Raw genomic sequence first — 16,261 nt, 5'->3', positions numbered from 1 at the left:
GGTAGCACGTGTAACACGGAGTTCCTCCTGCAAGGCCTGGCTGGACAACCGCTGCACCTCCCGGCAAGCCTGTAGCTCAGCCGAGATGGAGCGCTCAAGCTGTGCAAACCTCTCCTCTGCCTGCTGCTTCTGGGACATCATAAGGACACCCAGAGCGGATCTGAGGGAGTCATACTCCTCCCTCAGGGCATCCATGTGCGCCTCTGCGTGAGCAGCAATTGCTTGACGCAGAGACGACATTTCAGCCTGGCCTGCCCTGTCTGAGGCCGCCATGCCCAGCCTGAGCGAGCGGGCCGTGGACCGTGCCGCCTGCTGCTGGAGAAGCACCTGCCTAGCAGGGGGGAGCACAGATCGGGCCACACGCTCCATGCTGTCAGCGATGTTCTCCATTGCTGCCCCCTGCTGTTCGGAATTGGCAGTCATGTCTTGCTCCCACTCAGTATACAGTGGTTGCGCGCGGCGACCGTGTTGCCGGGCTTGACCCCTGCGGGACCCAAGGACCGGAGGTCCTCGCTGTGTTGGCACCGCCTGCTGCTGCACGACTACATGCCCCCGTCGACGTGATGTCCCAGGCACATCAGTGACTGGTGTGGAGGGTGACCCTGCGTCCCGATCCACCACGGGCGGAGGAACCAAGACTGTCTGATCCCTCAGTGCAGGTGTCGCAGACAGAGGAGTGTCCACATCAGAATCACTCACCCCTGACACATGGACTTGATGCTCATCCAACTCAACATGGACGTCAGAGTCGTCATCAAGGCTGGACTCATAGGCAGCCAGAGACAGGATGGACTGCAGCACTTGGGGGTTTTCGTGGCCTACCACCCCACGACCCCCACTAGTGCCGGGTTGATGTGGTCTTACCAACCCTGTGTCTGGCATGACAACACCATCCTCTGCATCCATTGCGTCATCACCTGAAAAATAGAGAGGAAAAGGTCACTACACATGTCAGAAGCACACAACACACACACACACCGACAGCAAAGGCATCCGGCAGACATGTGACACACAACATATGACCTGGCATGCATGCTGGGTCTACTTTGAATAGCCACTGTGATCAGACCTGTTGAAAGGTGGCAGTTTGCATGGAAGTGGGTCTATGCAGTGCTGAAAATGTGTACGCCACTCACTACCTACATGTACAAGCACTCCATGGTGTGTGCCAGGAAATGTGAAGGCAGTGCAATGTCAAATTCAGACATCACGTGCATTGTGTATTCAATGTGTACCATGTCTAGCAGCCAAACACCCCTCCACCCCAGTACCAAAGCAGGGATGCCTAGCATGGTATCAAAAGGCTGCCCATACACCTGTGTATTGACAAGCAGTGTTGACTGGCATCAACAGCTTAATGTGATTCAAATTACAACACTGCTAATGATGCTGGGACAGTGGGCAGGACACATGATGGAAGATCCGGAGGCCAGCCACGTGTGAAGAAGACACGACAAGAGTTGGACAGAGTCATTGGCCATTGAACAGGCTGAGGCCTGTGAGCCACACAGATTGTCATTGCCTAAACATGTGTGCAACGCAGGACTGAGCCACAGTTGACATGGGCATTGCAAAATCAACACTGCAGCTCATGTGTGCAGTGTCCCACTCCTGCATCACACTGCTCAGCGCACAGCACAGTGAACAGCCATTGCGTGTGATGCACACCCTGAGCATCACATCTAAGTGACAGACTACATCAAACATCAAATTAGGCATGTACTGGAACCATAATCGGTCAGAGAACATGTGCTGCCGGGACACAGTGGGCACCAGAAGGCAAACAGTGTACACGTGGATATGCAAGGGTGGGAGTACATGTAGTGCATCCGAGTGCAAGTGTGTGGTTCTGCAGGGACATGCACTCCACATATGCATGTGCACTCAAGTGACCATCAGTGTTCCCTACACATCACATGTTAACATCCACCATGTGTACACCCCAGCATGTCAAACCACAACTATCCCCTCGCACCTGAAAGGAAAACACAACACATGAACAGGCATTGATCAGCAGAACACAACATGTACATAGGACAACAACATTACAATGTCAGAGTTCCCATCACACTGCAGGGCAATGCAACTATCAACAACAACCCCCCCTCCCGCGCAAATGACCATGACCCACTGAACAACTGCACCTGGGTCATGGAGCCTCCAACCCTCATTTCCACCTGGCCACAGGATCACCTTTACCCTTCGTGTCCATCTCCCACCTTGTGTGTAAAAAGATGCCTGAACCCTCAGAATCCACACTCATTTCCAAAATCACAAAATCCAAGGCATGAAAACGAACCCAAACACCCTCCAGTAGATGACTTGACGTAGCTGTACCTCACAAACGCCAAGTACTACCACAATGATGCAACAACCAAGGTAGCACAGCAGAACAATGTCACGACAGGATGTGAGACATGTGTGGTACATGACATAGGATGATGCACCATGAATGGATGTGTACTGTCACAGGTCCCCTGTACAGGCGCGGGAGTCTCATGAAACAACCACCCACACCATGTCTCGGGTGCCTGCAAGGTCAAACTCACACAGGCCTCTGAGATCATGATGGGGAATGAGGTTCAGGGATATGCAGTCGGGACAGGTGTAGACACACTGGATGACTGGAGTGAGTGGCAGGTGAGGGGAGGAGGAATGACACATGAAACTAGGGAATGCACGAAAATGTACAACCTGCATGAACACATACACAATCCAAACAAACTTGGACATCATTGTCATGGCCTTCTGTAGTCCAGGCTCAGGAGTGGTACGAACCAACCACCCCCTCTAGGGTTTTGGCGCCTGCAAGTTCGGGGCTTACACAGGCATCCGCAACCCCAGTGGGGAAAGAGGGTCAGGGAACGTTGCTTGGATAGGCACGGGAAGCAGGAACACCGGGTAGAGGGTACAGGTTTCAAAATTGTATAGGATCACGGGTGATTAGGGAAAAAACATACCAAATAGGACCACACATACATCCATGCATCAGTACACTCCCCAGCAAGCCTATGCAGGGCAGTTTGTAAGGAAAACAACAAGACACTTAGCTCTGGTTTTGAGTGCTGGCCTCCTGCCTGCGCACTCTCAGGGCCGGTTACAGGAGCACTGCAATGCTGCAAAGAGAGACACATTCAAGAACCTGTATGTGCCAATTACACAAAAACACAACACAAAACATGCCCCGTAGCAACAAACTACTCTACAAACAGACAATCAGTGCTCGATGCTTCGTACCCATATATAACATCACCCCTGTGACGGGTCATACACAGTCAATGCAGTAAATCATGCGCTGGTGGGTGCGTGGCAAATGGAACACCAATGTGTCACAATTCACACAACATGCAATGTTCCCTGGGTAAGCAGACAGACCCATATGGCAAGCCATGACTACAGAGCAAGTTGTGTACCACCATGACCAAAACAAAGTTGGCAGTGCATTTATTATGAAGTACGTGGAATAGACATGCACTGCACCCAAGTATGTCCCTTGCTGTATGTCCCTGTGAGCTGCCCCTTTCCATGTCTCGGAAGGCTACATGGTTGATACAAGTGCCTCAATGAACCTTGGTGTACCACAGGGTATGTGCCACTGCCCCTGCATGTGTCCCAGACAACCCTACTATCAACAGCCATCAGTCCACAAACACATCTGAGCTGCATTGTGTGCTTCAACACCAATATGAGCAGCAATTGCTTGACGCAGAGACGACATTTCAGCCTGGCCTGCCCTGTCTGAGGCCGCCATGCCCAGCCTGAGCGAGCGGGCCGTGGACCGTGCCGCCTGCTGCTGGAGAAGCACCTGCCTAGCAGGGGGGAGCACAGATCGGGCCACACGCTCCATGCTGTCAGCGATGTTCTCCATTGCTGCCCCCTGCTGTTCGGAATTGGCAGTCATGTCTTGCTCCCACTCAGTATACAGTGGTTGCGCGCGGCGACCGTGTTGCCGGGCTTGACCCCTGCGGGACCCAAGGACCGGAGGTCCTCGCTGTGTTGGCACCGCCTGCTGCTGCACGACTACATGCCCCCGTCGACGTGATGTCCCAGGCACATCAGTGACTGGTGTGGAGGGTGACCCTGCGTCCCGATCCACCACGGGCGGAGGAACCAAGACTGTCTGATCCCTCAGTGCAGGTGTCGCAGACAGAGGAGTGTCCACATCAGAATCACTCACCCCTGACACATGGACTTGATGCTCATCCAACTCAACATGGACGTCAGAGTCGTCATCAAGGCTGGACTCATAGGCAGCCAGAGACAGGATGGACTGCAGCACTTGGGGGTTTTCGTGGCCTACCACCCCACGACCCCCACTAGTGCCGGGTTGATGTGGTCTTACCAACCCTGTGTCTGGCATGACAACACCATCCTCTGCATCCATTGCGTCATCACCTGAAAAATAGAGAGGAAAAGGTCACTACACATGTCAGAAGCACACAACACACACACACACCGACAGCAAAGGCATCCGGCAGACATGTGACACACAACATATGACCTGGCATGCATGCTGGGTCTACTTTGAATAGCCACTGTGATCAGACCTGTTGAAAGGTGGCAGTTTGCATGGAAGTGGGTCTATGCAGTGCTGAAAATGTGTACGCCACTCACTACCTACATGTACAAGCACTCCATGGTGTGTGCCAGGAAATGTGAAGGCAGTGCAATGTCAAATTCAGACATCACGTGCATTGTGTATTCAATGTGTACCATGTCTAGCAGCCAAACACCCCTCCACCCCAGTACCAAAGCAGGGATGCCTAGCATGGTATCAAAAGGCTGCCCATACACCTGTGTATTGACAAGCAGTGTTGACTGGCATCAACAGCTTAATGTGATTCAAATTACAACACTGCTAATGATGCTGGGACAGTGGGCAGGACACATGATGGAAGATCCGGAGGCCAGCCACGTGTGAAGAAGACACGACAAGAGTTGGACAGAGTCATTGGCCATTGAACAGGCTGAGGCCTGTGAGCCACACAGATTGTCATTGCCTAAACATGTGTGCAACGCAGGACTGAGCCACAGTTGACATGGGGAGGCCGATAATATGGCAGGCAATGTATGTAACCAAGGACTCATATTACAGTGATCATCCAGTCAAGGACATATAGGGGCATGCATGCAATGCACATGGAGCATGAATGGGCACTCAAGTCCCTGCGGGACATCTGCCCCATGCACAGTACAAGTGGGATACCCTGCATCGAGTACTAAGGCTGTACCACACGGCATATGTCTGGCAGTTTCTAAGCTGGAAGTTAGCATCTACACAGGACACATGAACAAGAAACTACACATTGGCAAGAATGTAGCAGACCAGTGCAAAGGTGGAACTGGGGTGCAGAGTGGCGGAGGAGGGGCAAGGGAGCATGCCCACATGGAGTCCCGCATGCAGGCAGAGGAGACATGCATTACGGTTGCATTGCATTACTTACACATCAGAACCATGTACACGTCACATGTAGCAGCAATAATGCACAACACATCCCACAAGTGAAACACACACGTCCTCAACAACTACGCATCAACACTTACTGGACTGGGCATCAAAGTCCAGCATCTCTCCCACACCTTCGACCAATTCTGGTGGTATGAACTCCGCAACGAGAGCCTCATGCGGAGTGAGTTCTTCCTCCTCTGGTGCAGGCCCACCGCCAGTCACCAGAGTCAAGTTGTAATTTGAGGCACGCTTAGCCTTGATGTCATTCCAGCGCTTTTTGCACTCCTGCGCCGTGCGCACCTCATGGCCGAATGAACTGACATGTTCCGCAACATGCTTCCAGTGGGTGTCACGTTGGGCAGCCGTAGTCTGACTATTGGCACCCACTAGCATGTCACGGCTGTGTCCCCGCACGTAGTCCACGAGGAAGTCCAGTTCCTGCTTACAGAAAGGCTTCTTCCTCGACGTGCAGGAGGTCGTGGCTGTGTGTGGGGTCCCAGCCTGTGCTGCAGGTGCAACCTTCCTCCTCTTGGACTGTGGCGCAGACCCTGGCTGGCTAATGCCGCCCTGACCAGTATGGCCAGTGGGTTCGGTGGATTGAGCCGAGGGAGTGGCAGGTGGAGGGATGACCAAAGGCCTGACTTGTCAGTGGCAGCTGGGTGCCCACTAATGGGCCCTGCGCAGCAACATCAGCTGTGGCAGGGTCATTGACCGCAACGGTCCTGGTTGGCAGACTCAAAACCGGGGTGCTGTTGGGTGCATCTGCCCCTGCACTTGCCAACACCCGGCTGTTCGGGGCAGCAGATGACATGACTGCCCCAGGGACACGTGTCTTGGTCTGAGCAGCCCGGCGTGCCCCTATGGTTTCCCCCCTGGCCTGTTGGAGATCTACCAAGGGCTCTTCAAGTGCCAACGCAGCCTGCGCTGGCAGACCCTGAGCCTGGGTGGCGGTGTCCACAGCTGCACCTGCAGCTACCGCTACCCTTGGGCCCGTGGCAGTCGATGGAACGGACTGCTCGGTCATACGGGTGCCAGTGCCAGATGCAGGAGCTGCATCCCCCGGAACCACAGGGGGTGGTGGCATGGCTGCACCAACACATGGCACAACATTGTGCTCAAGTGGCGCACCCCTGCCTCTTCCCCCTCTGTGGCTGCCCTGGACACCCTGGAGTCCCCCTACTCCCTGGTCACCACGGCCACGTCCCCGACCACGCCCGCCACGAGGAGTACACCCAGCTGAGGCGCCCCTCACCTTTGGTGGCCTCCCAACCATGGCACAGATGTAATAGTGCTGGCACAGATGGAGTGGTGCCAATGGGAGGTGTACACCACAATTGACCTGGGCAATTGGGGTGAAGGGGGTGGGAAGCAAGATGTTAACAGCCCCCCTGCACCTGCAAGGCTGTATGTGACCCCGGTGATGTGGTGACGGGTCACGCAATGCTCAGGCACCCCAAAACTGCAGTAAAACCGTGCACGCAACCCTGCAGCCTACGTGCGTGGATTTGACCTCCCGCAGTACGCGGTGGCACCCAGTAACACGAATAACACGTACGCGTGGGACACGCAGGCTACGATGACATCGAAAATGGGTGCAATACACAGGGGCACCCGCAGTGGGAAAAGGAGCGTTTGCGACTCACCATCTGACTAGCGCGATGCAGAAAAACACGCGTAGCCAATACCCCCGCCAAAAGAAGAGATACGTCCTTGAGAGCTGTGAAGTAGATGGCGCGCGAAACAACTGGAAGCAGCAACACACGTTGGTCTCCACGGAAGGCACGTACAGCGAACTGCTGGGCCCGCTCACCTTTAACCCGTGCTGAGGGAAACGCACGTGCGCGTCACGTCACATGCGGACGTGCAGTTTTTCACGCGCGATTACGCGCATTACACGCGGACGTGCAGTTTTTCACGCGCGATTAGCCTGGGTACGTGTGTTTCCGGGTGCGTGGGTAGTTCCACACGCGATTAGCCTGGGTACGTGTGTTTCCGGGTGCGCGGGTAGTTCCACACGCGATTAGCCTGGGTACGTGTGTTCCGGGGTGCCGTGAACTTTCACACGCGATTGGTTGAAATCCACGTGTGTTCTGTCATCACGTGCAATGAGGGATACACCCTCGCACGACACGTCCCAGGCGCGCTCACGCGCTGAGGGCCTTTGGTCCAATGAAAATGCGTATGCGTGCAGACGCGCTTACGCGCTACGGGCCTTTCCTCGAATTACACGCTGACGTGCAGATTTTTCACGTGCCAAATCACTCCGTATCAAGCTGGCCACGCGAATACACACGGAGACCACGCTCCTGCCCAGAAGGCCGAATCACTGCCCCCCAGTGCCCCGAGCAGCCTCCCACGTGCCATCTGCTGCTGCCTGCCTGCCTGCCTGCCTGCCTGCTGCCACCGTGCCCTGCCATTTGGTGCCTGCACATCAGCCATCTGCAGGGGTCCAGTTGCTGTGTCGACCCCTGCTGGAACAGTAGACTCCCGACTGGGATACCATCGCTCCACAGCCCAGCCCTAGGACCCAGTTGCCCACCCACGGCTGCCTCGGGGGACGCCATGTCGGGGCAAGCACCATCTGAGACCAGTGGCGACCCCCAGCCAGAGAGGCAGAGGGCCACCAGCTTCAGTGAGAAGGAAGTTGGTGTCCTGGTGGAGCATGTCCTGGGGCATTATGATGCCCTCTTCGGAAGACCACGCGCCAACAAGGAAGGACGGGAGAGGATCTGGGACGATGTAGTGGTTGCCATCAACGCGGAGGGGGTGGCAACCCGTGACATCAAGCACATCAAGAAGCGCTGGGAGGACTTGAGGTGCAGGACCCTCAATAAGGCCCGGCGCCTCGCGGAGGGGGGCCGGGCACGCCTGAGTGACATCCAGATGAGGGTCCTGGAACGCGTAGACCCAGCGCTCCACGCCCAGATCCTTCGGAGGCAGACCCATCTGGAGTTGGCCGGTAAGTGGCCAAGCATTACTGTGTGAGACAGGGCATGTTGCAGTGTGCTGGTTGTCTGATACCTGCCTGTATGTGTGACATAGGCCATGTACGTATGTGTGTGTGCAGGGACATCATGGTCAGGCATGTGAGTACAGTGATGTGTGAACCACATGGTTGGTGCATGTGTTCTATTGCAACATGGGGGGCTCTGTGCGGAATGGACACATGGAAGCATGGCAGTCTCTGTTCCTGGACATGGGTGGGGGTGAGGGATGGGTGCTGGTCCCATGTACACGTATGGTGTCCATGTGTGTGTGTCTGACCTGCGTGTCTGTGACTTGTAACTGCCATGGATGCATGACACATGTCTGTGACAATGTTCAGATTCACTGATGCAGCCTAGTCATCCTTGTATCCACTGCGTCTGTGGTGTACGAGGCCAGATGGATGGAACTACGGTGAGGTGTGTGCATGTGATGGCAAGACCCATGATGCATGTGAGTTTAAAACCAACATTGTATGAATCATGAGTCCCTTGGTCATGTATGCCAATGTCCATGGCATGCGCCATGCCTGTTACTGTATGTGTTTTGCCTGCACTGACCCATGTGTTGTGGCGGGACATGATGGAAGTGATGTATGACAGTGCCACTCATCTGCTGTTGCTTCCTGTCTAGGGGACCATTGTACAGTACCCTGATGCTTGTGTTCTATGTCTCCCTCTACACAGTGGCAAGTGAAGAAGAGGGCGGTGAAGGCGCTGTGGAGCAGAGCAGCGGGGATGCCACCACGGCTGCAGCGGAAGGGGTGGGTGAGCCCCCACAGGGGCTTGCACCGGCGGAAGACGGCGTGGAGACATCCAGGTTGGTGGTTTCCACAGAGGGGGAGGAGGCCGCTACTGAGCCACACATGGGGCCTGGTGGGGGCATCCCCGCTGGTGCAAGTGGTGCAGTCCAGGGCCAGGGGCAGGAGGCAGCACAGGTCGCCGTGGAGGTGCCTGTGCATGTCACTGTCCCTGACACTGTGACTGCACCACCATGCACCAGCAGGGATGCCCCATCCCAGGCCCGTCCGCAGGTAGGGGAGATGTCCATGTCATCTGACACTCCTCTACCTGCGGACGAGGGGACCCCTGGCCGTGTGGAGAGGGTCCTGATTGGTGTCGCGTTGCGCACGGCTGGCATTCGTGATGAGGTGCATGCTTCCCGGGAGGAGCATGCACATCATCACGAAGAGCACCGTGCGTACGTGAACCATTTGGGAGCTGCCATGGTCGGGGGTTTCCTACATGTGTGTGGCCTTCTGGCGACCCTCTCCTCCTCTGTGGAGGCTATGCGCCAGTTGTGCTCCATGCCGTCTTCCGGCCCAGATGCCACCAGGGCCCCCTGTGGACCTGCCCCGACCAACGCAGCCAGCTCGGTGGGGACCCCATCCCTGCCACAGTCGGGAGTCGAAGGTCCAGCAGGGGTGGACACACCAGCAACTGTCCCCCTGCAGATGGAGGATGTGCCGGCATCATCTAGCAGGGCACGTGCACGACGGCATCGGTGGATTCCATCAGCCTGGATGCCGTCGTGCTGGCAGAGGCAGTGGCGTCGGAGGCAGCAGCAGGCTCGACGTGGGAGGCATCATGGCTCGGGGCCATCAAGATCAGAGGGGCAGGCATCGGCCGGAGGGCAGGAGAACCCTGGGATGGCAGTGTCTTCCGTGTGGGACCAGTTGGTCCAGCGGATAGGTGCGGAGCGGCAGCGGGCGGAAGAGGAGCGGCTCACCATGGTCAGGGCGGAGTTCTCCATGCGTCGGGCGTTGAGGCGGGCTGAGTGCCACGAGGAAGCGCGCAGGGAGTTTGAGGTGGACACGGGGTTGTCCCTGCGAGACATTGGGGCCAGGACAGAGTCCCGCCTCCGGGACATCGACATGGAGTTCGAGGATGCCCTGGCCGGCAACATCACAGAGTGAGCCGCAGGACTTGCCCGCTGCCATTGTATATAGTTCTTTAGTTAGTTCGTGTTAGGTTTCCTTTATTTTTTAAGTTTTTTTTGGACCGCTCGGACAATGGCCACTTTTCTGTATATATTTTTATTATTAGTTAGTAGTAGTAGGTTTCATTTATGGTGTTGGGCTCATGGACCCTGGGATATTCTTGTACATAGTTTGATGTTTGGAAAACATTTGTTGGATTTATATTTGTGTTCACCATGAGGCAATGGTTTTTCCTTATTTTTTCCCCCATTATTTAGCTTTGGACTACATTAGTTTTTGGATTCCTTTGTTTTTTGATTTTTTCTATTAGTTCTCGGACATGAACCATTTGTTTTGTCATCCCCATTGTTGTGTGTTTTATTTCTTTAGTTCATTTTCATCTTTAATACATATATTAATTACTTACATTTAAGGTATTTTCTCATTGGTTTCATGCATGTCATGATATGGGTTTTGACATTCACTTGCACCCATTGTGTATGTGTGTGTGACGGACATGTGTTCATTTACATACTTGCCATTGGGGTTGTATCATGTAATTGCATCTACTATGTGGGTGGATGCAATCCTTGGCTGGGTGTTTGTGCTGGGTATGCTGCCCATTACTGCCATGATTGCGTTTCGTCAGGACCTGGGGGCAGGGGGACATGAGTGGGGGGGGGTGCAGGGGGACATGAGTGGGGGCCTGCTGGGGGGTGGGGGTGCAAGGGGACATGAGTGGGGGCCTGCTGGGGGGTGGGGGTGCAAGGGGACATGAGTGGGACATGGTTGGGGGCCTGCTGGCAGGTGCCCCACAGTGCTGGGGGGTGGGGGTGCAGGGGGACATGAGTGGGGGCCTGCTGGGGGGTGGGGGTGCAAGGGGACATGAGTGGGACATGGTTGGGGGCCTGCTGGCAGGTGCCCCACAGTGCTGGGGGGTGGGGGTGCAGGGGGACATGAGTGGGGGCCTGCTGGGGGGTGGGGGTGCAAGGGGACATGTGTGGGACATGGTTGGGGGCCTGCTGGCAGGTGCCCCACAGTGCTGGGGGGTGGGGGTGCAGGGGGACATGAGTGGGGGCCTGGTGGAGGCTGCCCCTGGTGACTGGAGGGGTGGGGGTGCAAGGGGACATGAGTGGGACATGGTTGGGGGACTGCTGGCAGGTGCCCCACAGTGCTGGGGGGTGGGGGTGCAGGGGGACATGAGTGGGGGCATGCTGGGGGGTGGGGGTGCAAGGGGACATGAGTGGGGGCCTGCTGGGGGGTGGGGGTGCAAGGGGACATGAGTGGGACATGGTTGGGGGCCTGCTGGCAGGTGCCCCACAGTGCTGGGGGGTGGGGGTGCAGGGGGACATGAGTGGGGGCCTGCTGGGGGGTGGGGGTGCAAGGGGACATGAGTGGGACATGGTTGGGGGCCTGCTGGCAGGTTCCCCACAGTGCTGGGGGGTGGGGGTGCAGGGGGACATGAGTGGGGGCCTGCTGGGGGGTGGGGGTGCAAGGGGACATGAGTGGGACATGGTTGGGGGCCTGCTGGCAGGTGCCCCACAGTGCTGGGGGGTGGGGGTGCAGGGGGACATGAGTGGGGGCCTGGTGGAGGCTGCCCCTGGTGACTGGAGGGGTGGGGGTGCAAGGGGACATGAGTGGGACATGGTTGGGGGCCTGCTGGCAGGTGCCCCACAGTGCTGGGGGGTGGGGGTGCAGGGGGACATGAGTGGGGGCCTGGTGGAGGCTGCCCCTGGTGACTGGAGGGGTGGGGGTGCAAGGGGACATGAGTGGGACATGGTTGGGGGCCTGCTGGCAGGTGCCCCACAGTGCTGGGGGGTGGGGGTGCAGGGGGATATGAGTGGGGGCCTGGTGGAGGCTGCCCCTGGTGACTGGAGGGGTGGGGGTGCAAGGGGACATGAGTGGGACATGGTTGGGGGCCTGCTGGCAGGTGCCCCACAGTGCTGGGGGGTGGGGGTGCAGGGGGACATGAGATGGGGCCTGCTGGGGGTGGGGGTGCAAGGGGACATGAGTGGGGGCCTGCTGGGGGGTGGGGGTGCAAGGGGACATGAGTGGGACATGGTTGGGGCCTGCTGGCAGGTGCCCCACAGTGCTGGGGGGTGGGGGTGCAGGGGGACATGAGTGGGGGCCTGCTGGGGGGTCGGGGTGCAAGGGGACATGGTTGGGGGCCTGCTGGCAGGTGCCCCACAGTGCTGGGGGGTGGGGGTGCAAGGGGACATGAGTGGGGGCCTGCTGGGGGTGCAAGGGGACATGAGTGGGACATGGTTGGGGGCCTGCTGGCAGGTGCCTCACAGTGCTGGGGGGTGGGGGTGCAAGGGGACATGAGTGGGGGCCTGGTGGAGGCTGCCCCTGGTGACTGGAGGGGTGGGGGTGCAAGGGGACATGAGTGGGACATGGTTGGGGGCCTGCTGGCAGGTGCCCCACAGTGCTGGGGGGTGGGGGTGCAGGGGGACATGAGTGGGGGCCTGGTGGAGGCTGCCCCTGGTGACAGGAGGGGTGGGGGTGCAAGGGGACATGAGTGGGACATGGTTGGGGGCCTGCTGGCAGGTGCCCCACAGTGCTGGGGGGTGGGGGTGCAGGGGGACATGAGTGGGGGCCTGCTGGGGGGTGGGGGTGCAAGGGGACATGAGTGGGGGCCTGCTGGGGGGTGGGGGTGCAAGGGGACATGAGTGGGACATGGTTGGGGGCCTGCTGGCAGGTGCCCCACAGTGCTGGGGGGTGGGGGTGCAGGGGGACATGAGTGGGGGCCTGCTGGGGGGTCGGGGTGCAAGGGGACATGGTTGGGGGCCTGCTGGCAGGTGCCCCACAGTGCTGGGGGGTGGGGGTGCAAGGGGACATGAGTGGGGGCCTGCTGGGGGTGCAAGGGGACATGAGTGGGACAAGGTTGGGGGCCTGCTGGCAGGTGCCTCACAGTGCTGGGGGGTGGGGGTGCAAGGGGACATGAGTGGGGGCCTGGTGGAGGCTGCCCCTGGTGACTGGAGGGGTGGGGGTGCAAGGGGACATGAGTGGGACATGGTTGGGGGCCTGCTGGCAGGTGCCCCACAGTGCTGGGGGGTGGGGGTGCAGGGGGACATGAGTGGGGGCCTGGTGGAGGCTGCCCCTGGTGACAGGAGGGGTGGGGGTGCAAGGGGACATGAGTGGGACATGGTTGGGGGCCTGCTGGCAGGTGCCCCACAGTGCTGGGGGGTGGGGGTGCAGGGGGACATGAGTGGGGGCCTGCTGGGGGGTGGGGGTGCAAGGGGACATGAGTGGGGGCCTGCTGGGGGGTGGGGGTGCAAGGGGACATGAGTGGGACATGGTTGGGGGCCTGCTGGCAGGTGCCCCACAGTGCTGGGGGGTGGTGGTGCAGGGGAACATGAGTGGGGGCCTGCTGGGGGGTGGGGGTGCAAGGGGACATGTGGCTTGGCTGGGGGGCATGCCCATGGTGGATGGGCTGCCTGCGGGACATGACCAGGGGTGCAGGGTAGTCCCCTGTGGTGTGGGCTGCCTGCAGAGGTCGTGGACGGGGGTAGAGGGGAGACCTGGGAGGACCCACACTGGCAATTCACCTCTTCAACTTCCTGCACACCCACGTAATACACTGCCCCACTCGCACAGGCCCAATCGCGTGTAGGATTTCTCGCGCACCCCTGTAATACACGTACCCAGGCCAATCGCGTGTAGATTTTCTCGCGCACCCCTGAAATCCACGTACCCAGGCCAATCGCGTGTAGATTTTCTCGCGCACCCCTGTAATACACGTACCCAGGCCAATCGCGTGTAGCATTTCTCGTGCACCCCTGAAATCCACGTACCCAGGCCAATCGCGTGTAGATTTTCTCGCGCACCCCTGATATCCACGTACCCAGGCCAATCGCATGTAGATTTTCTCGCGCACCCCTGTAATACACGTACCCAGGCCAATCGCATGTAGCATTTCTCGCGCACCCCTGAAATCCACGTACCCAGGCCAATCGCGTATTTAACTTCCCGCGCGCCACTTTTTTGATGCGCTGGGACTCTACCGCCTGCCTTCGTGTGGCGGCCGTGTTTCAGCTTGTGCGTGTCTTTGGCTGTGCGTGGCTTTGCCCTATTCGATTCCATGAATACGTGTGGTTCGAGTGCGTGTGGGCGTTCCGTCTACTTCCCTGCAGTACATCCCCAGTTACGCCCTTATTTTCGCGTGTTGTTCCCCATTCCGCGAGTTACGCCCCATGTCCCGCCCACTTTCTGGTGTGTGCGCTGAGGTTGTGCGCTTTCACTGTGCGCGTCGCGCACGCCTTTCGCGATGTTGCAGTGACTTGTGCGCCATGCACGGGTTTGGCGCACATCCCGCGGTGAACACGCACAGGGACTTCCATGAATCGCACGCGTGCGCCTGTTTTTTTCCGCTTGCGCATGCTTGCGCGAAGATTTTCGGCGCACGTTTGTTCCATGAATCGGCCCCAAACTGTTTTCAATTTGAAACACAATTTTTCCTGCTAGCATTGGGCATATTCTTATGCAAATCTTTTTATGTTCCACCTGGAAACAGAAAATGTATAACATCACCCAGACTGGACATCCAAATTGGTACTATTGAAGTGTTATATAGATTATATCATTGTAATTTGGAGAGGGAGCAGAGACTCGTTTGACACATGTTTGGCTTTCATTAATGGCATGCATGACTGCATCAAGTTTTCAATGGAGGTTGGACTACCCAAATTGCACTTTCTGGATGAGGAGATGGGGAAATAATAACCAACATATTTCACAAACCACTCACATGAACAACTCCGTCCACTATCTAAGCCAACATCTGAGACATCGGAAGAATAATCTGCCCTACAGTCAATTCTTACGACTGAAGCGGATAGTATCTAAGGAGGATACATTGAGAATGGAGTGTGGGAAAATGACCGATCTTTATAAGGAAATAGGATATCCAACAGATGTCATAAAACAGCCCAGGACAGAAGTGCTAATCTCAGGAGAGAGAATCTTTTCATTACTAAGAAAAGAGAGAGCAGACTACCTTTCCTATAGACATTTAAGTTCTATAGTCAAAGCCATCAATTTACAAGACTAATCAAGAATAATTGGAGGGTGATCAAACTAGATCCTGTGTTCCCACAACCACCCCTGATGGCCTACAAAAGGGGCAGAAATATTCAACTCACATTGGTGAAGAAGAGTGGCACTGTCCTATATCTTCAATGCAGTAACTGCAATAATGTTATGGAGGGAAACTATGTCAAACACCAACGTTCTGGAGGAAAAATCAAATTAAGGGATTTTGCCACATGCGATTCAAGATCACTGAGCTATGGACTTAGCTGCCCATGTGAGATTTACTATGAGGGACAGACAACACATAAGGGCAAACAACATGTGAATGAGCATAAAAGTAATATCTGCACAAGAAACAGCAAGTCTCCTATAGCACAACATTTTATTACTATGAGACACAACATATCACAGCTGAAATTCATCATACTGCAATTGGTCGGTAGACCAAGAGATGGTAATATTGGCAACATATTTAATCAGAGGGAGCTCTACTAGATAGAGAAATCAGACAGCCTTACCGCAAATGAGATGAATGAGGATTTCCATTTGGGTGCCCTTCTGTAATCATTTGAATGCCAAACTGATATCTGGGATTGTCACTATGTGGCTAACAGAGTAGAGAGTGTTTCCCTTCTGGATGTTGACAACATACATGTTTAATGTGGTTGATCATTGGAACAGATTTAAGCTTATGAGTAACATAATCAGCAAAATACTATTGACATTGGCCTCCACAGTTTGAACCAATAAAATGTGAGCATGATACTCATGGACTTACTTAGGTGGAGAGGGCTAAAAACAACATAACTGGAATTGCATAAACCACATAGTAGTCCTAATACAAACCCTGTGTAACCTTGTGTAACCTAGAGGTGTTT

This window comes from Ambystoma mexicanum, chromosome 7q (genome assembly GCF_040938575.1).
Source record: "Ambystoma mexicanum isolate Mex_15411 chromosome 7q, UKY_AmexF1_1, whole genome shotgun sequence".
Lineage (NCBI taxonomy): Eukaryota > Metazoa > Chordata > Amphibia > Caudata > Ambystomatidae > Ambystoma > Ambystoma mexicanum.
Note: the sequence above shows the minus strand (reverse complement) of the source record.